The sequence below is a fragment of the Halichoerus grypus genome, chromosome 4 (assembly GCF_964656455.1).
Source record: "Halichoerus grypus chromosome 4, mHalGry1.hap1.1, whole genome shotgun sequence".
NCBI lineage: Eukaryota > Metazoa > Chordata > Mammalia > Carnivora > Phocidae > Halichoerus > Halichoerus grypus.
The window spans coordinates 194,176,885-194,200,889 of record NC_135715.1 but is presented as its reverse complement, the minus strand read 5'-3'; the positions used below and the strand labels follow the sequence as shown (position 1 = coordinate 194,200,889).

The following is a 24,005-nucleotide window of genomic DNA, read 5'->3' as shown; positions in this document are numbered from 1 at the left end:
AGGTGCTCCCCCAGCAGCTGGAGGAACTCAGGGTAGCCACCCTCCCAGACTGCAGGCTGGCAGTGACTGGCAGGAGAGGAGGCACCTGGTGCAGGAGAGAGCCCTCAGGCAGAGAGGGGGAGCAGGTGCTCCCCCAGCAGCTGGAGGAACTCGGGGTAGCCATCCTCCCAGGCTGCAGGCTGGCAGTGACTGGCAGGAGAGGAGGCGCACCTGGTGCAGGAGAGAGCCCTCAGGCAGAGAGGAGGGGGCAGGTGCTCCCCCAGCAGCTGGAGGAACTCAGGGTAGCCACCCCCCCATGCTGCAGGCTGGCAGTGGCTGGCAGGGGAGGAGGCACCTGGTGCAGGAGAGAGCCCTCAGGCAGAGAGGAGGGGGCAGGTGCTCCCCCAGCAGCTGGAGGAACTTGGGGTAGCCACCCTCCCAGGCTGCAGGCTGGCAGTGACTACCAGGAGAGGAGGCACCTGGTGCAGGAGAGAGCCCTCAGGCAGAGAGGAGGGGGCAGGAGCTCCCCCAGCAGCAGGTGCACTTGGGCAGGCTGAGGGGGCATCAGTGGACAGCAGTGCCTGCAGCTGGGGTCTCCACGCAGACCCCCTCCTCAGGCTCAGCACAAGCTTGTCTGGATGGCCTTTGTCCCCCAAACACAAAGTCTGGCCCACGACCCCCCTCAAGCCCCGACTCCCAATCCTTTGTGCTCAGCTCAAGTGACAAGAAATGGCCAATAGTTTAGGTGGTGTTGGGTGCACAGCGACATTTGTTTTTCTGGCCCATGCTGTAACGTTGCTGGCATTTTAAAGATCTCAGGGCTTTGATTCAAAAACGGTAGGATGCCGGGGACCCCAGACAGCTTTCTGGAAACCTGCCTCTGTGCCTTGCAGCCCTCCCATCCCACCAGCGCTGCTCAGAATCCCTCCAGGCCACAGACCCACAGTCTTGGGTCCTCAGATGGCCCAAATGATGTGCCTACAAAAACCGATCCAGGTGGGGCAGCAGGACACACTGCGGATTCCAGCAAATCCCTCTCCCGGAAAGTGAGGGTACCGCTGGACTAGCTGTCTCAAAACTGACAGGTCAGGGTTCCAAGAAGACACCAGAGGCACAGGAATAACTGAGGGGCATCTGAAGGCCAGGTAGGGACAGTGAGAATCTCCGGTGTTTTTGCCTAGGGGCAGCTCCCGTCCCCCTAAACCCTCAGGGGGATGACTTTACTGGGAGATTGGGGGGTACCATGCCTGGAGGACCCGTGGCTCCACTGTCCGAGGTCACCGACTTGATCTGTGCACAGGTGGGGAAACCCGGCCACACCCTGAAGAACTTCTGGAAACAGTAGCCATCTCAGTGGCAGCTGACCTGGGAGGTCAACCTTCCAGCTGCCTGAGGTGGGATCGAGCCACAGACCAGCACACTAGCCAGAAATGGAAGAAGGAGAACCAGTTCTTCATTTCCGTAGTTTCTAAGTTACCCGTTTGTTCCTATCGTTAGTATACTTTGCCTTCTGGGAAATCTCTGCCTGTCTAAGGTCTTGAAAATGTTCTCCTCAAGCTCTCTGCTGGAGAGGTTCTTTTTTTTCATATTCTTTTTTTTTTACTTTTATTTTATTATGTTATGTTAGTCACCATACAATACATCATTAGTTTTTGATGTAGTGACCACGATTCATTGTTTTCATATAACACCCAGTGCTCCGTGCGGTACATGCCCTCCTTAATACCCATCACCGGGCTAACCCATGCCCCCACCCCCCTCCCCTCTAAAACCCTCTGTTTGTTTCCTGGAGCCCATAGTCTCTCATGGTTCGTCTTCCCCTCTGACTTACCCCACTTCAGTTTTTCCTTCCTTCCCCTAATGTCCTCCATGCTATTCCTTATTTTCCACAAATAAGTGAAACCATATGATAATTTATTTTCTCTGCTTGACTTATTTCACTTAACATAATCTCCTCCAGTCCCATCCATGTTGATGTAAAAGTTGGGTATTTATCCTTTCTGATGGCTGAGCAATATCCCATTGTATATACGGACCACATCTTTATCCATTCATTTGTTGAAGGGCATCTCGGCTCTTTCCACAGTTTGGTTATTGTGGACATTGATGCTGTGAACATCGGGGTGCATATGACCCTTCTTTTCACTACATCTGTGTTTTGGGGGTAAATACCCAGTAGTGCAATTGCTGGTCATAGGGTAGCTCTATTTTTAATTTTCTGAGGCACCTCCACACTGTTTTCCAAAGTGGCTGTACCAACTTGCATTCCCACCAACAGTGTAAGAGGGTTCCCCTTTCTCCACAACCTCTCCAACATTTCTTGTTTCTTGCCTTGTCAATTTTTGCCATTCTAACTGGTGTGAGGTGGTATGTCAGTGTGGTTTTGATTTGGATTTCACTGATGGCTAATGATGATGAACTAACAATGCATCTGTAGAAAGAGAAATTAGAGAAATGATTCCATTTACAATAGCACCAAAAACCATAAGATACCTTGGAATAAACCTAAACAGCAGGACAGGGAATGCTCCAGGAGGATGATCACAGCTGTGTCACTACAGGGGACGCTCAGGAGGACTGGGGTGTGCAGGGTTGGCCAGAGCAGGGGTAGGGGGACCGGGAATGCTCCAGGAGGATGATCACAGCTGTGTCACTACAGGGGACACCCAGGGGGACTGGGGTGTGCAGGGTTGGCCAGAGCAGGGGCAGGGGACAGGGAATGCTCCAGGAGGATGATCACAGCTGTGTCACTACAGGGGATGCTCAGGAGGACGGGGGGTGTGCAGGGTTGGCCAGAGCAGGGACAGGGGACAGGGAATCCTCCAGGAGGATGATCACAGCTGTGTCACTACAGGGGACGCTCAGGAGGACTGGGGTGTGCAGGGTTGGCCAGAGCAGGGGCAGGGGACAGGGAATGCTCCAGGAGGATGATCACAGCTGTGTCACTACAGGGGACGCTCAGGAGGACTGGGAGTGTGCGGGGTTGGCCAGAGCAGGGGCAGAGGGACCGGGAATGGTCCAGGAGGATGATCACGGTTGTGTCCTTGTGTGGCTACATGTGTCAGTGTGACAGGGTATTGGCCAGACAGGAAATGATGGGGGGGGGGAGGTGTCACTGAACTCTCTTCTGCAAAGCAAAAGTTCAGTAATAAGATTTCTTCACGTACAATTTCATTGTACATGCTTATATGAGTCCCTAAAGCTGGTTGTGTATAACATGAAGTACGTCCTTTGCCATTTCTTTCAAGTCTGAGGTACCGGGCACAGAGCACACTTGATACTTATTTTTGTTACTTCCCAGTATGATGACTTTTCTTGCCTTTATATCCGACCCAAGGACAGGGAACAAAGTCAACACAGATCTGCACACTTTGAAATGTCAACAGAAATCTGCAAAGCCAGGTTCTTGCAGGAGCTAAAGGTTAAGGACCAGGGTGACACAAAGGGGAGGCAAATAGCAAGTAACCAAAAGAGGATGTCGTGTGTCTGTGAGCTGACCACCTTCTCCACCTGTCAGAAGGAAGCCATGCCTGACAGGAGGGAACCACACCTGGACCTGATCTCTCTGTCTGGGCTGCCCTTGAGCAGAGCAGAGGATGTGCTGAGCTGGGTGTGGGTGTCGGGGGGAGAGACGGGCAGCTGGCCACAGATGTTACCTGCCAAGTACCTGTAGGACCAGCTCCCGGTCCTCAGCTAAGGTTAAACAATAGTTATGTTTAGTTACATATTTACTGTGACAGGAAAGGTGCTCAGTGCTTTGAGTGACTATATTCTCTCCCTTTTTTTTTTAAATACACTTTATAGAGGTATGATTGACATACAAAAAGCTGTACATAATTAATGTATTCAGCTTGACCCTGACCCTAACCCTAATATCAAGTTAAGATATACTCTTATTTAGAATATGGCTCATAAATTATTTGATGGTTATTAGGAGCGGGGGGATCCAAGGACCAACCTTATTCTGTCTCATTCTCCCTTGAATTTGATAGGTTGAAACACATTCCGCCACGTGCTATCTGAAGAGTGGCCACACGGGGGCAACAGTGAGTAAACATTAGCGCCAACGAGGCTCAAAAAGAGGAATGGGAGTTCCAAGAAGCAGGCTGGAGTAGTGAGCGGGTGGGGTGTGTCTCATGGAGGAAGTGACCAGGAGATTTGTCACCGGTTACAACAGTGCAGCATCAGGGTATGAGCTCTGCCTGACCCACGACCCTCAGGGGCATTGGGGGCATTCTAGCTCCAGAGGATCTACAGACTGCAGATCAGCCTGAGCCTAGCCTCCGTGGTATGTCTTCTTTGCTCCTGGGTGTGGCTCTTTCTCTGCTTCTTGAGGCTGTTGATTAGCACTTTGTTTTCCTCCGAACTGCACTATTTTGTGTGGGTTCAATACTGTTAGTTGACACAAATTCTTTCTGAAAATAAGTGGAATATAAATCATACTTGTTTCCTAAGTAGATCTGAACATATTCAATAATAACAGCCTTTTTCCAGGCTCCTGGGTCTTCCTCTGCTCGCCTTAAGAGTAACTCCGAGAATTTTTAAAATATATTATACTTTTAACAGTTTAAAAGAATTAGTTTGGTTTTTTAAAAATTCAACAAAGTCGGGCGCCTGGGTGGCTCAGTCGTTAAGCGTCTGCCTTCGGCTCAGGTCATGATCCCAGGGTCCTGGGATCGAGCTCCGCATCGGGCTCCCTGCTCCGCAGGAAGCCTGCTTCTCCTTCTCCCACTCCCCCTGCTTGTGTTCCCTCTCGCGCTCTCTGTCAGATAAATAAATAAAATCTTAAAAAAAAAAAAAAAATTCAACAAAGTCACACTTTTAATAATCTATAAAATGATCTGTAAACATTGAATGAGCAAGGTTTTACAGGATGAAGGAATAAGTCAAGGTCAGGGTTGAGATGAGGATGTGTGAGGTTGAGGTTCAGGGTTAGGTGTACCAGGACCATGGCCAAGGTGAGGGTCAAGATCAGTGTCAGAGTGAAGTTGGTCAGCAGTCTCTGCCCCACAGCCCAGCACCACGTGCAGCTTTTGCAGATGCCCCTTCCTGAACTGCTCTCCCGCACTGAGCTGTAGGTCTACCTCCCTCACCTGCTTGGAGTCCTCAGGGCTGCCTAATCCTCCCTGTCCACCTCCACGGGGATACAAGTGTCACGAAGGCAGGGATCTTGGAACAGAATGTTTTGTGCATTGATGGATTCCAAGCACTCAGAAGAATCTGTGGCACAGAGTAGGTGCTCAATTGAAAGCTTGTTTAATAAGCAATGAGTACCCATTAAGGTATTTCTGGAGGGAAAAAAGTACACCTGGAAATAAAATAAACTGTTCACAGTAGTTCTCTCTGTGGAAGAATGACAAGAAACTTTCATGGTTGACTTGACACATGTCCATATTGTTTCAAATTTTAAAAAATTAATGTTAATTATTTTATAATGACCAAAAATGGATTTTTCCACTTTGAGAGACAACAAAGAACTCCAGGTAAAGTTCCTGGTAAAGTGACAAGAGACTCATTGCACTGTAGCTATTACCCAAACCTCAAACGACTGGCAGCCTTTTGGGGAGCCTTGGAGCATCCTCGAAGAAACCGTATTCTAGTTCTCTTCTCTAAGGAGGAAAGACAAACCTAGAGGCAAGACAACACGGAAGGTCTATTTATTCAACATCAGCTTTGAAAAGGAATCCTCGAGACAGTGAGGGGATGTATTTCCCCATTTCTACTTCACTCCTTTCCCACACAGTTCTGTCCTTCACAGGCTAGAGCCTGATGCAGAAAAGGTGACTGTCTTAGATGTACATATACACGACCTTGGAGGGCACAGTCTGGAGGTGCAGATGGATGGGACATTTGTAAAAGTGGGACAGCAGAGTCTCACTGTAGCCCACCAGGGAATAGAACTTGTGTGCAGGCAGCTGCCTCAGGACCAGGGCACAATCTCCAGTTGGAGATCTGGGAAGGGGCCCAGCATGAACTTTCGGAGGAAAACATCCTCCACCGTTCACTCGGCAGCATGGTCCTCCCCATCCAGGTTACCTGAAAGGAGAAGGGCACCTTGAAGACTCAGGAGAAACTCCAGAAGTAACATCCAAAAGTCTGTGCACTCAATTCCACCTCCACCCTGGCTTCTTCGCTCTTCTACAAGTGGAATAAAAGGAATAACACTTTAAAGTTCAAAGTACATTATTTCATTACATTCACAAACAAATCCTGTGAAGCAGGTATTATCGGTTATCCTGGTTTTACAAAAGGGAAGACTGAGGCCTTAGCAGGGCACAAAACTCAGATGATCCTTTCCTGTCTAGACCTTTCCCATTGTTTCTGGACATTTATAGAAGGACTGGCCAACCCTTGGCCCAGAGAGATGAGGCCACCAGCTACTTCTGAGACTGGGGACGTGAGCTCTCTCACCATCCAGGGCCATGGACTCAACCAGTGAATTCTCAGTGTAGATCCTGAAACTCCTACACCTCCTACAGTATGCCTGAAGAGTCTCCACACCCAGCCCCAGACCTTAGAACCAGAACCTGAAAAGGGTGGGGGACAGGAATCTGTATTTTAAGTTCTCTAGACAGATGGATCTCAAAACACCCAAGTTGAGAAGCCTCATACTGAACAAAACACAGCTGATTCTCCTTACTTCCCAGTAGTTATGTTCTATAAGGTCACCATGAGCAATGAGTTAGGGAACACTGAACCCTTGCTCCTAGGGGATATAAGGGGTTTGGTTTCTGCATACCCTTGGTTAAGACACATCAATACATAACCTTGTTTCGTGTGTGTTTCTGCTTAAAGACCCCTTGTTTCATACACATGACCCATTAACACTGAACTCTGCTAACAGCATCATAACTCGTGCCTGAAGGAAGCTTACCTAACATGCATATTTTCTCCCCGATGTACGTCACACCCTTCTTGGGCTTCACACTTCAGCATTAGGGCTATTTTAAGGCAGCGAAGTCACCCACAAAAAGCACAGAACTAAACAGGGGGCACTAATGGGTCTCGAAGAGAACACTTGTTTACAGCATGAGCGGTATGAAGACGGCGGCGCCCCTAACCCTAACCCTGACCCTGACCCTGACCCTGACCCTGACCCTGACCCTAACCCTAACCCGAACCCGAACCCGAACCCGAACCCGAACCCTAACCCTAACCCTAACCCTAACCCGAACCCGAACCCTAACCCTAACCCGAACCCCTAACCCTAACCCTAACCCGAACCCGAACCCTAACCCTAACCCCTAACCCTAACCCGAACCCTAACCCTAACCCCGAACCCGAACCCGAACCCGAACCCTAACCCGAACCCGAACCCTAAACCCGAACCCAAACCCGAACCCGAACCCCGAACCCGAACCCTAACCCGAACCTGAACCCCAACCCCAACCCCGAACCCCTAAACCCTAACCCGACCCCGAACCCCTAAACCCTAACCCAACCCCTTACACGAACCCCAATCCCAACCCTAACCCTAACCCAACCCCAATCCCAACCCGAACCCCGAACCCCTAAACCCTAACCCAACCCCTAACACGAACCCCTAACCTGAACCCCTAAACCCTAACCCCTAACCCTAACCCTAAACCGTAACCCTGGCTAAGAGGTACCGCAGTGCAACAATTAATCTGATCCTGTTCAAGTTTTTGGCGCCAGGAGGTGTTATTCTACAGGACCCCATACAAATGACAATGTCCTCATTTCATTCTTCAGAATCTGATAAGTGTGAAATTGTTGAGAGAAGTGTAATTTGCCAAAAAAATTTACCTTCCAAAAGCCACTTCCTGGCCTTGAGAACAAAGAAATATGGGGGCCTTTTGAGCAGCAAATTCGTAGTCATGTGTGTCTCATAGGGGAGTTTATTTGTAATTGTAAGTGCATGGTTTTGCAACTGAAATTCTTGTTTACAAAGTTCAGATGAAAATTGGGATGCTGACGAGGCAGCCTAAGAGAGTGCTCTGTTGTTGCAGAAAAGATGAATAGGTGAAGACATAGATAGGGAGATGATAGATAGATACATAGATAGATGACAGATAGATAGATAGATAGATAGATAGATAGACCAAAAATATTTTTAAAAAGCACACTTTTGAAAGGTGGAAGCATCCCAACAAGCATGCATGAAAGACAGTGAAACGTAACAATGCCGTGTGGACACCCGGATACTCAGAAGAGGGAATGGCTGTGAGAGTGGTAGACAGTATTACCCAGACTCCCTTCCTCTTCCAGGCCCACCCCTCCTCCAGCTGGTCGACCTTCTCCTGTCTAACCTGCTACCTCAGATGTGACTGGAAGGGGGTTAAGATCTCACGTGGAAAGTGCAGCATCTTATAAGCTGACTCCACTTGCTGGGCCATTAGCAGGAAGAAGAACGCCTCAATAAATCTTGGCAAGTCACTCTGCTTAGTGACACAGCAAGTGGAGGGATAGAGAATATTCCACCTTCACACGACAAATACATTAAACTAGTCTGCATTAACTCAGTCTGGGAAAGGAGTAGGCGGCAAATCAGAGGAAGCTGCCTGATGTGTGTTTTGGCAGGTCCTCTATAAAGACACGGTGAGCACCAAGACCAGGGGTTCAAGTACCTTCTCCCAACTGTCCCTCTCCTCTTCCAGGGGCACCGGGGACACTGCTTGCTCTAGTTCTGAGGGTCACTGAGGCGCTGCTCACGCTTTCCCAATGTTCTCTCTCTGTTTGTCAGATGGGCTCATTTCTATCAATGCCTCTGCATTTTCGCTGGCCCTCCCTTTTGCCTCTCCAATCTGCTGGTAAAGCCATAAAATTACAATGCACCCATTATTCTGAGTAACTGTGACTAAAGTCAACTCTTGTACTTTGGGATTTATATCATTTTCCTTGTTAAGCCTCTCTTCATCTACTGTATGTTTAATTTTTCCCTCTTATTTTAAAGTTCTCTATTTTATTCTGTGGTACATGTTAAACTATTTCTGAGAGGAAAGGAACTGTACTTTAGGGTTTTTCAATGAATGCAAGGGATGTGTAACATCAGAAAACCAATGTAGTTCACTCTGACACAACAGAAAATATATATTGGTTTTTGCCCCTGGGTCTTGGGACGGAGTTCCTAAAACCTTTGTAATTTCCCTAAGTGATAAGAGCTCTAGGGGCATTTTTTGTCCTAATGGGCCAACTCTGCATGCCTCCTGGGTAGGGGCTGGTCACAGAAATATCAAACCCTGATTAGAAATTTGGAATTTTCAGTCCCCTGACCCTTCATCCTCCAGAGAGGGGACAGGGGCAGGGAATGGAGTTAATAACTGATCATGTTTATGTGAGGGAGCCTCTATAACAGTACAGCAGTAGGGGGTTAAGGGAGCTTCTGGGGGGTGGGGGTGTACACATCCATGTACCAGGAGGATGAAGCATCTCATATCCATTGGGACAGAAGCTCTTGTACTTGGTACACTCCCGGACCTCTATATATGTGTCTCTTCATCTGTATCCTTTATCACATCTTTTAATAAATTGATAAAAATACGTAAGTGTTTCCCTGAGTTCTCTGAGCTGCTCTAGCAAATTAATCAAACCTTAGGAAGGGGTCATGAAATCCTGAATTTGTAGCCAGGTTGGATGGAAATGATGGCTATTCTGGGGACCCACTACCTGGGCTTGGCGTCTGATGAGGAGACAGTCTTGTGGTACTAAACCTGTCTCCAGGTAGAAAGCATCAGAACTGAGTTAAATTGTAGGACACTCACCTAGCATCATGGAGAATTGTTTGGTGAGAAAACTCACACACATTTGGAGAGCAGAAGTGTCAGAAGTAAAGTATTCCATGTAAAAGTAAAGGAGACATTCAGGAGGAAAGACTGGGTTTGTTTTCTTAACACAGACCAGTTGCCAGCTCTGATTGACAAACAGAAAGTAGGAAATGGTTGGAGATGGACAGGCCTTTGAGATTTTACTGACAGGAAGCTGGCAGTCACAAGAGGTTCGAGCTCTAATACACAAAAACTCTGAAGGCTGTTACTCTGGTCTTCAAACAACAAGAAGCTGGACAAACTAAAGTCTATGAATTTCCTTGGGCTTGTCAGAGAAGTGAAGCCGTGTGGTAAACCCTCATCCCACAATCTGGAGAGACAGACAAATGCACATCCCAGCTGAGCCTCAAGTAGCTGCAACAGAAGCCACTGGAGCTAGGGTTGCCAGGGACACTGAAAAGGTCATTTTAAGGGGCTGCTGAACCCTAGGAGTGGACTAGCTAGAGACTGAGAAATTCCCTGGGGATGGGGGTCTCAACCCTGTGTGGCCTTTACCTCCTGGAACCCCAGACAGTTCTCATGGTGAAGATCCCAGGATGAGGTCACAGCCCTGGCAGGAGCAGGGGAGGGTAGCCACCATGAAGCACCCCGAAGCCTCCCCTGCACCAAAGGCCTGTCCAGCTGGGCCTCCCACTCCAGGCCCCCAGCCCTACTGTCTCCAGTAACCTCACAGTGCAGAGCTGCAAGGACAGAGGTTCGGCATACTGCAGCTTGGGGGAAAACGTTGCACCCTTGCAGGAGTGAAGAGTTGTTTGTGAAGCGCAGACCTGGGGGCCCACAGACTCAACTGGAAGATTTCAGGACGCTCACTCCCCACCTGCTCCAGTGCAACAGCAGGGTCAGGCCAAAACTGTCCAGACACAAACTCTCTCTGAGAAGGGGAAGCCACAAAATCAAGAGGGAAGATACAAGCAAGGACACCAGAAGGACATGAAGTCTCTGGTACCTGTAACTGCAGAAGCATTAAACAAAGTCCAGCTCCTCGCGAAGTTAACATAAACCTCACAGTAATGTCCTGTTTACTTCAGTTGTGATTACTGATACAACATCCCTACCTGTCCAAAAAATTACAAGGCCTGTCAGAAGGAAAACCAGTCTAAAGACACAAAGCAAAGATGAGAGCCTGAAAAAGAAAGGGCACAGATCTTGGAATTATCAGACAGGGGACTTAAGATAACTATAATTACTATATTAAGGCACAAGTGAAAAAAAGTAATATAAAAACAACAGATGGGCAATGAAGGCAGAATGATGGGAACTCTAAGAAAGAATAAAAACAAAATGTTAGAAATATAGAAACAAAAATCATGGTAAAAGAAAGTCAGTAAAGTCAATGTGGCCGAAGGAAGAATCAGTGAGCTTGGAGATGGGTCAGTACAAACTTCCCAGACTGAAATTAAAAAACAAAAAAAAACAAAACAAAAAAAACCTCAACAGAACAAAACATCAAAGAACGGTGGAATGATATCAAAAGGTTTAACATATGTGTAACTGGAAAACCAGATAGAGGAGAAGAAAAACTATTTGAAGTAATAAATGGCCAAGAACTTTGAGAAATTAATGGCAGACATCAAACCACAGATACAGAGAACACTGAGCAGGATGAATGCAGAACAAAACCCAACCACGAAACACCTAGGAATATCAAATGAAAACTGCAGAAAAGCAAAGACAAAGAAAACCCTGGGAGAAGCCAGAGGAAACAAGAGCACCTTACCATGAGGAAGAGAGCAGCGGACATCTCCTCAAGAACCAGGCAAGCAAGAAGGTGGTGGAACAAGATATTTAAAGTCCCCCAAACCCACCGAAATAGTTCTATATCCAGTGACATTATCCTTCAAAAGTGACACAGAAATACGATTTCTGGGATCTATCTCCAGCAGACAGGTACTGCCGGAAAAAGATGATGTTTGGGCGAAGGAAACCAGCACAGATCAGAAAGCTGGGTGTACACGAGGAAGTCGGGGGTCAGAACCCATGGCATGCTGACGGGAGGGAAAGGAGTAAAAGCAGTGGAGTCCACTGCTCTCCTGGCCTCCACAAGTCAGGCAGAGGCCTTGGGGGGATCCCACCCTGCCCACACCTCCATCTTGGTGTCCAGCCTCCAGGACAGGAGAAAACACATTTTTATGGTTTAGGTGCCCAGCCTGGTGCTTGGCTGAGTCAGCATGTCTGTAAGGACAGGGGACCATCGCAGTCTTCCTGCCCCTTTCCTCCCTCCCTCTCCACAGGTCTGTGACAGACCCACTGTTACTACTGCCCTCCCAAGTGGCACAAAAGAGAAGTCAAGACAACGCATGGAGATCACTGCTGACTGCTCACAATCTCTGCCCAAACATGAGTGGAGCTAAGGTTTGGGACAGAGGTGATATTTCAGAAGTACCTGTTTTTTAATTCTGCAGGGTCATTCTCCGGTCGGGACATAATTGGGGAATTCTATGAGCCTAAATGATTCATTTTTTTTTCTGAAGACGAGGACAAATTGTTAGAAACAAAACAAAACAATACCAAACCCTCAGCTGTTCCACTTACACGTGGATCTGCCTCCAGGGAAGCCGGTGGGCGCTGCACATTGTCCAGACGCCCAGCAGAGGGCGCCACGGGCTCAGGGAAGGCGCTGTCCGGCTCCTGCGGAGGCCCGAGGAGCACACGTACACGCGGGGTGTGTCATGACTTCCCCTAAGTGAGCCTCGCTTCTGTGGAAGTTCCGGTGGACGAGCGTGTCTGTTACCTTCATCGGGCGTGCTTTGCACCCCTAGCACCCTCGGTCAAAGAAGTGTTAGTTTATGACAAAGTCAGAGGCACGAATGTAAATTACCACCCAAAAATCTTCGGATGAATAAAGCAGCAATGAGTCATTTCCTAGTTTATGCTACATAACAATCTCATAACTAAACTAATTTGCATGTTTGATATATCTTTCTACACTTTCATATCACGGGACATTTCTTCCTTATAAATTTAAAATAGCGTCATTGTTTCAACTAATTACAAAAATGTGTTCGTGAAAAACACAAACAATATTTACTTTTGTGGTCAGGAAATTCTTCTTAATCCCACTCATGGAGATAGACACCACTAATGTCTTGTAACAGACACTTAAACCTTTACAGGTTTAAGACCTTAAATGGTCTTTTAGTTTCTGGTAATTTCTTTCCCTATTCTTCCTTAATTCAGGATTTCCTACAATACATAATAAAATAAAACAAAAGGCTAAAAGGGAAAACTCATGCTTTGTGGGCTTCACGATCTGGGCCTGCATGTCTGCTGCACCGTATCCCGTTGTCTGGATAAATCCCGCCGCCTTCCGCCAAGCCCCTGCTCATAGACATGGCAGAAGCTCTTCTTGGCTGTTCCCAGGAGCGACCCAACCAATAGGCTTTTAAAGAGTCTTTGTGTCCTTGTGTGATCATTTCCAATAAACTGTCACCCTTGTAAACATTTAGAAATCTGTTCTTGCCATTCTTCCTTCCAACCTGTTGTGATATGCAATCCCACCAACAGGAGCAGAGCTGCCACTGGTCTTGAGGCAGAGAGCAGGTGTCTACGGATTAATCCATTTAGTGAAGTGTTGCTCATATCGCATACTCCAGCAGCATCTGGAAAGATCTTTTACATGGTTTGGTGGTGGCCAGCAATAATGGCCCCAAAGGCCCAGCTGCACTATCTGTGGGGCCCAGAGCACGGTAAACATGCGAGGACCCTCGTTTCAAACACATGAAGACTCTCAAGACAATGACAGACGGTGATGCCCACACTCTGGCCTGAGTCGGTGCAGCCAGGGGCCGGGGGGTGCACCCACAGTCACCTGGTGCCTCACTGCCCTTGAGCCACTTGTGGTTCTCTGATCTGTATTTTATCTGTGCAGAGCTCTTCTGTCCAGAAGCCAGAGTTCTCTCCTGCGTTTCTCTGAGTTGCCTGCATCTTGGGTTCTAGCATCCGCTCCAGCAGGGAGGCTGGAAGGGGGTTAGCTGCTGGCAGCTTCGCTCTCCAGGGAAGCTTTCCTCTCGGTGGGGAGGATGTGATCCAAGCACACCACGGTCATAGTCTTCTCAGCTCTGCCTTCAAAGTGTGGCTTTCCCCTCGGAACAGGCACCACCTTCATTAAAATTAGGGTGGAAATTGGACTAAAGCTTTAGGGAAATCCCGCTGTTTTCATTCCTTCTCAGGAGAGGTGGTCTAAAACACCCCCCCCTTTTTTGGTTGTTTCCTTTGCTGTCTTAAGAGAAAGACTGAAATATAATTACATTTTTTTGCACTGGAAAACATTGCCCCCCTAGTCACCCATGAAAGATCCTAACAAAATAGTTTTATAGGATCAAGGACAGCTTAATATCCCAAAGGTAAAAATGGCATCATCAGGGTTGTGCCCTCACTGCTGGGTGATAGTGACAGGTGAGCAGGCTCTGGGCCCTGAACTGAGGACCCTAGCAGCCTCAAGGGTGTTCTGTGAGGACCACTTGATGCAAACACTTACATTAAGTGCCTGGGGTAGAGGAAACATCCAGTCACATGTAAGCCTAACACTGTTGTTCTGGTTGTAATTATTTATACTCAGAAAAAAGGTGAATTTGCTTAGTTTCATGGAAAGCTAAATGCATGATGCTTGTTTTTCTAATTTAACTTTGGACTGACAGAAACCTTGATGTCAAGGAGGATTCAGAGAAACTACAGTTTAAAATCTAGCTCACTCCCTTTTTATCTGATTCCCTCTTCTGCTGGATTACTGAGTTTGTGTGATATATTGCATTTTCTATTGCAATGCACAGACCTGGACAGGACAGGTTTGGATTTCTGGCATCAGTCTACACTGTGACTTGGGTCCACTGGCCAAATCGTGCATTCTAGTCTCAGGGGTGCTTGCCAGTGAGCTTGCTAAAGGATCACTGTTTCAGTAATCGCTCCTCATATGCCTTTTTTATAGTTATTGAGGTCATTGGTGACACAAAAATCTGCGCATATTTAAAGCGTACAGTTTGATAATGAGGCAGTGTAGAGAACATAAGAGGGACTTAAGTCCTGTAAAGCCACTGGTCTGAGGCAAGGATTAAAAGTTACCACACACTTAAAGACAAATACTTCCTTCTGGGAAAGCAAACAAATGAGAGAAAACAGCCATCAGGGAGCAATGGTTGTCTGGGCAAAATTAGAAGTAACAATTTGAAGTCTGCTTGCACACTATTTCTCTTTTCCAGGAGCCCTAAAGAATGTTGACCATGAAGAAAGACATCCTGTCGTTGTCTTGTGTTCACTAAAAAGTAACAACCACAAGAAAATGACCGTGGGACTGAGGAGCTTCCCCATTGCCAGCCCCTCGCTGTTTGGAAAAGTACCTTTATAAGACTTGCAAGCTACCCCTTCAGGGAACGATGTTTCTCTTTCTTGTAGGCTTCCTTGTTTTCAAGCTGTCTCCAATAAGCTCTCTGTTCTCTGTCTCTGCTCATTTCTGTGACACTGAGACTCAAGAACTTTAGGTCTTGGGTGTCTGGTAACCATAGGTCCAGACATATGCATACACTTGTGAAGCTATCACACATTCGAGAAGGTGAGGAACATTCGACATCCCTGCTTTCCTCCTGCCCCTCTCCATCTCTGCCCCCATCCCCAGATACCCCTGACCTGCTCTCTGCCACTTAGGTAGGTAGACTTGCATTCTCTAGAATGCCATATACGTGAAATAATACGGAATGCGTTCTTTTTCGTTGTTCTTGAGTTTGACTCAGCAAAATTTATTTTGAATTTGATTGTGTTGTTGTACAATTCAGTACTTTGTTCCATTCTTTGGTACTTGTCTTAGTCTAGCCAGGCCTCTACAACAGGACACCACAGACTGGGTGGCTTATAGATAACAGACATTTATTTCTCACAGTTCTGGAGGCTGGGAGTCCAAGATCAAGGTGCCGGCAGATTCCATGTCTGGTGAGGGCCAGCTGCCTTGTTCACCTTCAAACAGGTGGGGCTTTCTCGCTGTGTCCTCACACGAAGCAAGGGGTGAGAGGGCTCTTGGAGGTCTCTTTTATAAGGGCACTAACTCCATCCATGGCCTCTCTGTCCTTGACCTAATCTCCTCCCAAAGACCCACCTCCTGATACCATCACACTGAGGCTTGTGTTTCAACATGTGACTTTGGGGGGACACCGATATTCAGACCATTGTGATGGGGCTGTCTGATTGAATGGCTGGCCACAGCTTATTTTCCACGTACCGTTAATGGACATGTGGCTTGGCTTCTAGTTGCAAAAATTGTACAGAGTGTGTCCACATGCCCCTTCTCAGCTTCTCCTAATGTTTGCATCTTACATAATTAGGCATAATTATAAAAACCGGTAGATGCTGGTGCCAAACCACAAATGTGGGGCTTCTGAACTTAATCTTGCCAGTCTTTACAGTGCCCCATGCTGGCACCCTTAAAGACCAGTACTGAAATACAAGAATGGAACCTAGACCTGTGACTCACCCCCTCTGTAACACAGTTGACACTGCATTCATGTTCAGGTATCATTTGACAGGCTAAGAAAAGCATTCTTAGAAATGACATCGGAAGTGTGTGTGTGTGGTGCGTGTGCGTTTGTGCATTTACATATAATTACACTTCATTCACCAGACTGCCTGGCCCTTTGTTGGCCCTTAATCAATAAATTAATTAATAGAGAATCAATACTTCTTTATATTTTTCTTAGAATGAGTCTCTATAAAGAGACTCTTACTGAATGTTAACTGAGAGGCCTCAATTTCCCGCTAAAGTGGTGCCTAAGTGGAAAGAAAAGGGTCTCCACTTTAAACAAACCAGCCATGCAGAAGCACAGAGAGAAGGCTTTACAACAAACTGTGGCAACGATTGTCACTTACGGCTTGCACTAACTGACCAACGCCCTTTGCCCAGTGCTTGTGCAAGGCGCTACTGGGTTTCGTTGCACGTGAGAGCTTCCTTCCAACTCCTCATTCCACTGATTGGGTAAACCATGTCGGCGTGAGATACCATCCTCCCCACAGTGTGCGTACACTCTTGTTGAGGGTATAAAGCTACAACAGGAGAAAAAAGATTGAGGAAAACCACCTGAATTTATAGAGATTACATGCAAGCCCTTCAATTGTGTGGATTATATGTGCCATCAAAAATGGAAGAAGTTAGCTGGAGTTTGAGACAATGAGCTGGGGACTGGCACCTTCTGAGTAGCAACACCTATCTGTGGGACAGAGGGATGATTTCCCCAAGAGATTAGATGGGTTTTAAGAAGCTGCCTTGGGTGGAGGAAGGGGGTTCAGGGAGGGGAGTTCTGAGAAAAGATGAAAAGAGGAAGGAGGTTGATTACGTGGCAGATGATGGCAAGGCTGGGAGGACTTCGGTATGGGACTGGCGGGGAAAGGAGACCAGTAGGAAGTGGAAGGACATATATTTCAAGGTCATAAGTAAGGACCTTGTTCTAAACCAGCAGACATTTCCGACTAGTGCAGGGACAAACAAAAGTTTTGTTTAAGACGCTTGGCAGCTAGAAATTGTACCATGGCTACCTGCATTTCTATAGTTGTCCTTTTGAAAGATTCAAATGAATATTCTAAAATCATGAAAAAGAGCTATTGACTTTCTTTGAATTGATGGCATTTGTTCATATTCTCAGGGTTTAGTTATTGTGAAATTTTCTGCTATATTTGCTCAAGACAACTTGAATGCAGTTGAGCACCATAAAGTGCAGGTTCTCTTTCAAAACTGCGGACAGTGGCAATCACTTGAGTGCTTCCTTGGGCCAGGGACTGCACCTCAGTCTGTTTGCCTGTGTTACCCCGTTATGCAGTTCTGTGACTGCACTGGTATTATCCCCATCCTCCAGCTGAACATAGAGGTTCTGTCATCTGGATCCAAATCAGCAAGACTTCCTGGCTTCAAAGCTCATGCAGGAATTCTTCAATTTCTTTGCATTATTATAGAGAGTTATGATTATAATAACACTTCAGATACTTTGGGATAATTAAATGTACCTTATTGTTAGTCTTCATACCATTTAGATTTTCTTGGATAGTCCTATGAGGGGTTCCTAAAATAGCTGACTTCCACTTCACAGATCAATATAGATACTTACAATAACTGTAGTGTGGTTCATGGTAGTAGTTGGCACTCAATATCTTGTGTAACATTTTGGCTACACAAGCATTTGGTCCAGACTGTGGTTTATTGCTCTTCCCTTGTCCTTCATCCATTCAGTTATTTATGTGACATTGGCTGGATTCTTGCACCATGCGGGACACTTGGGATTGCCTGCAGTCTCCGTATTTGTCAGAGAGGGCCTTGTTAGCTGCTCTAACCAACACCCCAGAGCTCAGGGATGTACCATCAGTCAGTCCACTTCTTGTTCATGACACATGCTGAGGCAGGTTGAGTGAGTGACCTTCTCCCCAGCTGCTGGCATCCCCTCCTCCCTTCTTGTGGCCCATCCCCTCCTACAAGTCCCATGGTGGCCCTGGCTGGGCTGCCTGGACCCCACCAGCTGAATAGTAAAGAAAGAAGGGATGGGGAGAACACACCCAATTCTCCACCACCACAGCATAGAAGTGACTCATAAACTCACATTACACTCATTCTGTGGCCCCATGTACACACAAAAGAGGTTGTGACATCGGGTCCTGGCTGCAGTGTTCCCCAAAATAGGTTCACATGCAAGGGGAGTTGCAAACTTGGAAGAACTGTTATTGTCATGTCACAAACATGAACAAGTTACCAGAGACCCTAATTGCCAACATATCTGTGAGCTCTCTTGGAATATAATGAAAGAACAACTTTTGCACAAATAATGCATTTTCTAAACTCTCTTGGTCCGTTCCAAATGCAAGGCATTGTGTGGGAGTGGGGCCACAGGTTATTCACCCTAAACACGACTTTTAGGCAGATGGGGCTGGTACAGGTTTCACGACTGACATGATCCCCCTGGGCAGTGCCTCTTTGGGTGAAATTTGTCCAAAGGATTAGGACCGCAAAGTGCAGGAAAAATGTTTACGTGTACAGGATGTAACACCATGTCAGCAAAAGAGTGCTCATCTGCTCCTGCCTCTGCATGTGCTTTCTTACCAGGCCTACACGGTCTGACCCTTATACTAAAAAGATAGGGGAATTTTGGCTTCTTCTAGTTCCGTCACTTCTTGTTCTTTTAGATTCTTTAAATAGCATTATTTTCCCACACTCAGAAGGTCTTCCTTCCCTGGATGAAAGAAGTGTATTGGGAACATAAATTGTTGTTTGTTTCAGAAAGATTCATGTGCAATGCATGCCTCTCAAATAGGCCTGCCCTGCAGCATTTCTGAAGACTGAATCTCTAGATCAGCCTCAGATCTGTGCCATTGGATTATGAGGACCAGGTTCCTGGATTTGGGCCTGGAGAAGTGTAAATGATGGGAAAAATTGATGTGCTGACATCACAAAGGTAAAGTTGGAAAATATTTAAGACTGCAGACGTGTAGTGAGCTCCTAGTAACCAGTTTCCTGCCTTTGCCTTAAAACAGGTTGTATGATTTTCTGTATTAGTGTTTTATCACAGCCCCTTGAAGCCCACCTCTTTCCTTACCCTGGACATGGACCATAATCAGCATTTACTTAAATTGGGTTATTGGGCAGAAAATATCCTGCCTGTTTCATGATGATATTGGTCTGCAATATTTCTCTGTCAATTTTTGCATTGAGGTTATTCTAGCCTTAAAGTTACCATAGATTAACTTTCTTATCTGTTATCCCAAAGAGCTCATGTGAGATTAGTTTTTTATTTTTCTTAAATATTTGAAAAATTTTTCTGGTGAAGCCACGTGCTAGAACCTTCTCATTGGGGACATTTTAAATAAAGAATGAACTAATAATTAAGTAGATATCAGATTATTTAGGTTTTCCATTTCTTCTTCTGTCAGCTCTGTTACATTGTGCTTTTTTAAAGATTGCTTTATTTATTTGAAAGAGAGAGAGAAAGAGGGGGGGGGGACAGAGGGAGAGGGAGAGAAATCCTCAAGCAGACTCCCTGATGAGCATGAAGCCCCATGTGGGGCTCAATCCCACAACCCTGAGATCATGACTTGAGCTGAAAGCAAGAGTTGGATGCCTAACTAATTGGGCCACCCAGGCTCCCCACATTGTACTTCTTAAATAAATTTTCTTTTCATCCACATTGTCAAATTTATTGATATGGAGTTGTTCACAATATCCTCTGATCATCTTTCTTTATAATTGTAGGATCTGTACTCCTACTACTTTTCAATCCTGATATTGATAAATTTTGTTCTAGTTCTATCTCTCTTTCTCTGTCTATTTTGTTATCTGTACCTTTCTCTCAATCAGTCTCACTAAGGACTTACTGATTTTGGTTTTTGTTTGTTTGTTTGTTTTGTTTTTTGTTTTTAATTTTAATTAGTTAACAGTGCAATATTCATTTTTCGAAAGGACAATAATTTTGTTAGTCTTTTGAAAGATCCATCATTTGGCATTGTTAATGTTTTAAATTAATATTACATTTATTAAATTTTATTTAATTTCCACTCATTCATCCTTCCTCTGCTGTCTTGGATTGTTTTGTTTATTTTTATTGCTTCTTCAAATGGAAGTTTTTATCATTGGTTTAAGGTCCTTCATTTCTTCTTTTTTTTTTTTTATGGTCCTTCATTTCTAATGCATGCACTTAGAACCACTTCCAAACAGTACAGTTTTGACCTTACATGTAGACAATTTTGGTTAATGTTCAATGTGCCCTTGAAAGAAGGCAATCCTCACATCATTGGGTACTGTGTGTGTGTACCAAAAATATAAAGAACCAAAAATATAACGAGCTTCTTGAGGTTTGGAATTTAAGAATTCTACAGCATTTATAAAATTTCAAGTACATTTGAGATACTAAAAGAATGCTTTGAGCCTTTCTACTGATTGTTGAATGTGATGAGCTCTTATGCATTCTTAAAGCTGCAAATAGCTCCATGGTTGTAATGAATTTCAGAAGAGGGATTTGCATACATTTTTGTGAAAGTCACAGAGTTTTAATTAACTGGAAAGTTAATACAAATCAACAATGTGGTGTGGCTGCAAAATTCAATATGAGATTCCATCACATGAAAACACCATGTCAAGGTGAGTCCTGGTCTGTCTATCCACTTCAGTCTTTGTGGAGCATGTAACTCTAAGAAAGGATCAGTAAAGAAAGGGGTCTTTGCTGTGGCAAAACATCTACATGTTTTATGAGGAAGACTTGAATTTTTTAAAAAGATTTTATTTATTTATTTGAAAGAGATAGAGACAGCGAGAGAAGGAACACAAGTAGGGGGAGTGGGAGAGGGAGAAGCAGGCTTCTCGCTGAACATGGAGCCCAGTGCGGGGCTCAATCCCAGGACCCTGGGATCATGACCTAAGCTGAAGGCAGCCACTTAACCGACTGAGCCACCCAGGTGCCCCAGACTTGAATTATTTTATATGTAACATGAGGAAGAGAAGGTGTGGGACAGGGAAGTGAAAAGGCACATGCCAATGGGGAAAACAGGAAGGGGAAGACAGTTCTTATTTTAGGGTCAGTTTGCATCAAAAGATGTCTAATTCCTTTCACTTCTGACTCTAACTCTAGAATCTGGGTGAATTGCCTTTACTCCTCCCACAAATAAGGTCTATTCATTATGTGCTTCCTTTTTCTATGTTCTTGAGGGTCTGTTTGTTGTTATCTCCTAAGCTCTGGCTATAAAATTCAAAATCTAAATAGGAAACAAATTACCTGAGTATTCAGAATCCATGGACATGATCACAGAAAATTGCTTTACATGGTAAAGGAGGAGCTAGAATGCAAACACAAGGGACAGCAGCCCAACCCAAACATTAGGAGGAGGAGGCACTATACTTCCCAGAGCGGAGGGTGATCAGGAGGAGCCAGTGTTACCAGGGCCAGAACACTGGGTGGAAGCTGGAACTGTTGTGCTCTGTACAGCAGAGCTAGAGCAACTCAGGAGATGCCGCCTCCTTCAGAAGTCTTTGTGAGACAGAGAAAGAGGCCATGAAACCACCGACTCTTCCCCCTCACACCCTCCAATCTTCTACCAGTGCCTTCTGTTGGAGGAACCCAGACTTGTGCCCCTGGTGTAGGGGCCTTGGAAATGCATCTGGCAGGGATCAGGCCCCAGGAAAGACAACATAGCAGGAGAAAGGCTAGGAGTGAGTCCAGGACCAAATGTGCCTGGGATGATTCTGTCCACCTCTCTTGCTTCTCAGAACTTATTCTTATCCTTCAAAACATAAGAAGCAACCTGGTAAAACCCAACTATCCATTGTATCAATGAACACGCCCTCCCCTCCCAGAAACTGGAGACATGAAGTCCCATTGGTCATTGTAACAACCTCAAGGTCAGAATCTCCAGGTAAGAAATATTTCCTCCCTGTCGACAACTAATGTGGCTTCTCATGGTGTGAACTATGACTGCAATGTAAAGTTAAGCATATTCCTACATAAATGGTAAAAAAAGGAAGGGAAAAGATGAGTGCTGAATACATATGTAAAAATATGCATGGACACTACAATCACTACTAGGACTGGTCATGAGATCTTAGTAGATAGCTATCAGTTTTCTTTAACTGCATATTTTGTATTGTCCTTGTCCTCAGCCAGTAGCTAAAATGGAGGGGTTTTTATTCATTTTGGGGTATCCCAAAGTTTTTCTCTGGAAAAGTTTGAGCTCTTGGTGATGTTTCTCTTACTTAGGTCCTGTAATACTATATTGAATTTTACTAATAGGCTTAGTAAAGGTTCTAAGAAGTGCCCAGTGATGTCTGCAGCTTTAATATGTTCCTCCTACCCTGATGAAAACCAGCAGCCACACTTCCTTTTGGGAGTCAGGGTTAATACTCACCATCAATCACACCTCCTCTCCATGTTGCTTCAGTAGCAAATGGCCAGGTGATCCTCAACTTTGAGTTTCATGAGGTTGTTGCTGTGCCTCTCATAGAAGCATTTCTTCCTTGGGAATGGAAACCTCTAACCCATCAGATCCCACGGTCATAGAGAGAGCAAAGTGGCCTCTTTGGCCCTGGCCTTGGGAGAAATAGTACCTTGCATTAATTTTGAGTTCAGAGCATCTTATAGGGCAATATCATCCTCACAGGGTGTTACTGCCGGGTTAGCCCTATAACTGAGTCTTCACTCATCACCCTGGCATTCTATAAGGCCGCTACTTCTGAGTGACAGAGCATCTCATAAGACCAATGAATGTCATGTCTGTGATGAGCCCACTGGCACATTTCTTTTGGTGAAATGTGTTTCATGGTCAGAGACAATGTTAAGTAAATATTATAATCCTAAGCAAGGCATCTTACAATGCACAGACAGTGGTGCTGTTAGAAGCAGACAGGGAAAAGAGGGCCAATCCATACCAAGGACAGGTATTTATTTCAGTGAGGATGATGGCTGCCTCTCCCTGATGGAAGAAGTTCAAAGTAATCAGACCCCAATACTGCATTGTAGTCCCTTTGGGGCTGTGTAATCCACCTGCAAATTAGGCCCAAGTGTTTCTTCCTTTGCCTACTGGTCACAGAAAAACTATCTGGAGGCCACAGCTTAGGGAGGGAAGAAAATTGTGCTGTGGGGTCCAACCACTGGCTGGTGCACTTGGCTCTTCTTCCTATGATGACAAGCTGCTTCTGCTGCGTCCACTCAGTTTGGCTGGGGAGCAGAGCTGCATAGCTCCAGCTGATGTGAGGGACCAGCTCACAGTCATTTGTTGTCCCATGGTCAGTAGTGATCCAGAGCTGTCACCCAAAGGTAGACCAGTTTTCTGCTGAAAACTTAGGGTTTCCTATTTGGTCTTGCTAGACTTCACAGTGCATCCTTGTTCACCATGGGATTTTGGGTGCCACTGGATTTCTGTGTTATAAGGCTTGAGTAGCTTCCTAGCCTGGACCTGCTGCAACCCTGTGCCCTTCCAAAACCAACAGCCAGTCAGGTCACTGGTAGGGGAAGAGCAGCACCTCTGAAAAGGGTGTGTTTCCCAAGCCCAAAGAAGCTGGGCTTCATAAAATCACCATGTGGTAGTCGTGTACTAAACCTCACACTGCCTGGGTCACACCCTGCTAAACCCATCCTGGCATGACAATAGTGCACTTTTTCAGGACCGAGTGACACAATGGCTATGCCCATGCCACAAATATACCGTCTCTTCTCCAGGCCATTCCTGTTTTCAGCAGGCCTCTCCACCCAATTCAGCTGCTTCTTGCCACACTATAAATGTGCTCCCTTCTCAAACCAT

At 45.9% G+C, this 24,005-nt stretch overlaps 1 long non-coding RNA gene across 1 annotated transcript; it reads right to left on the bottom strand.

Annotated features, from left to right (window-relative positions):
* Nucleotides 1-5,618: 5,618 nt before the first annotated feature.
* On the bottom strand, nt 5,619-6,958 carry LOC118524589 (uncharacterized). The gene is made up of 2 exons (XR_004911738.2): nt 6,854-6,958; nt 5,619-6,015 (listed from the first exon to the last, which is right to left on the bottom strand). It is a non-coding gene; the product is annotated as an uncharacterized LOC118524589 (long non-coding RNA).
* Nucleotides 6,959-24,005: the final 17,047 nt, after the last annotated feature.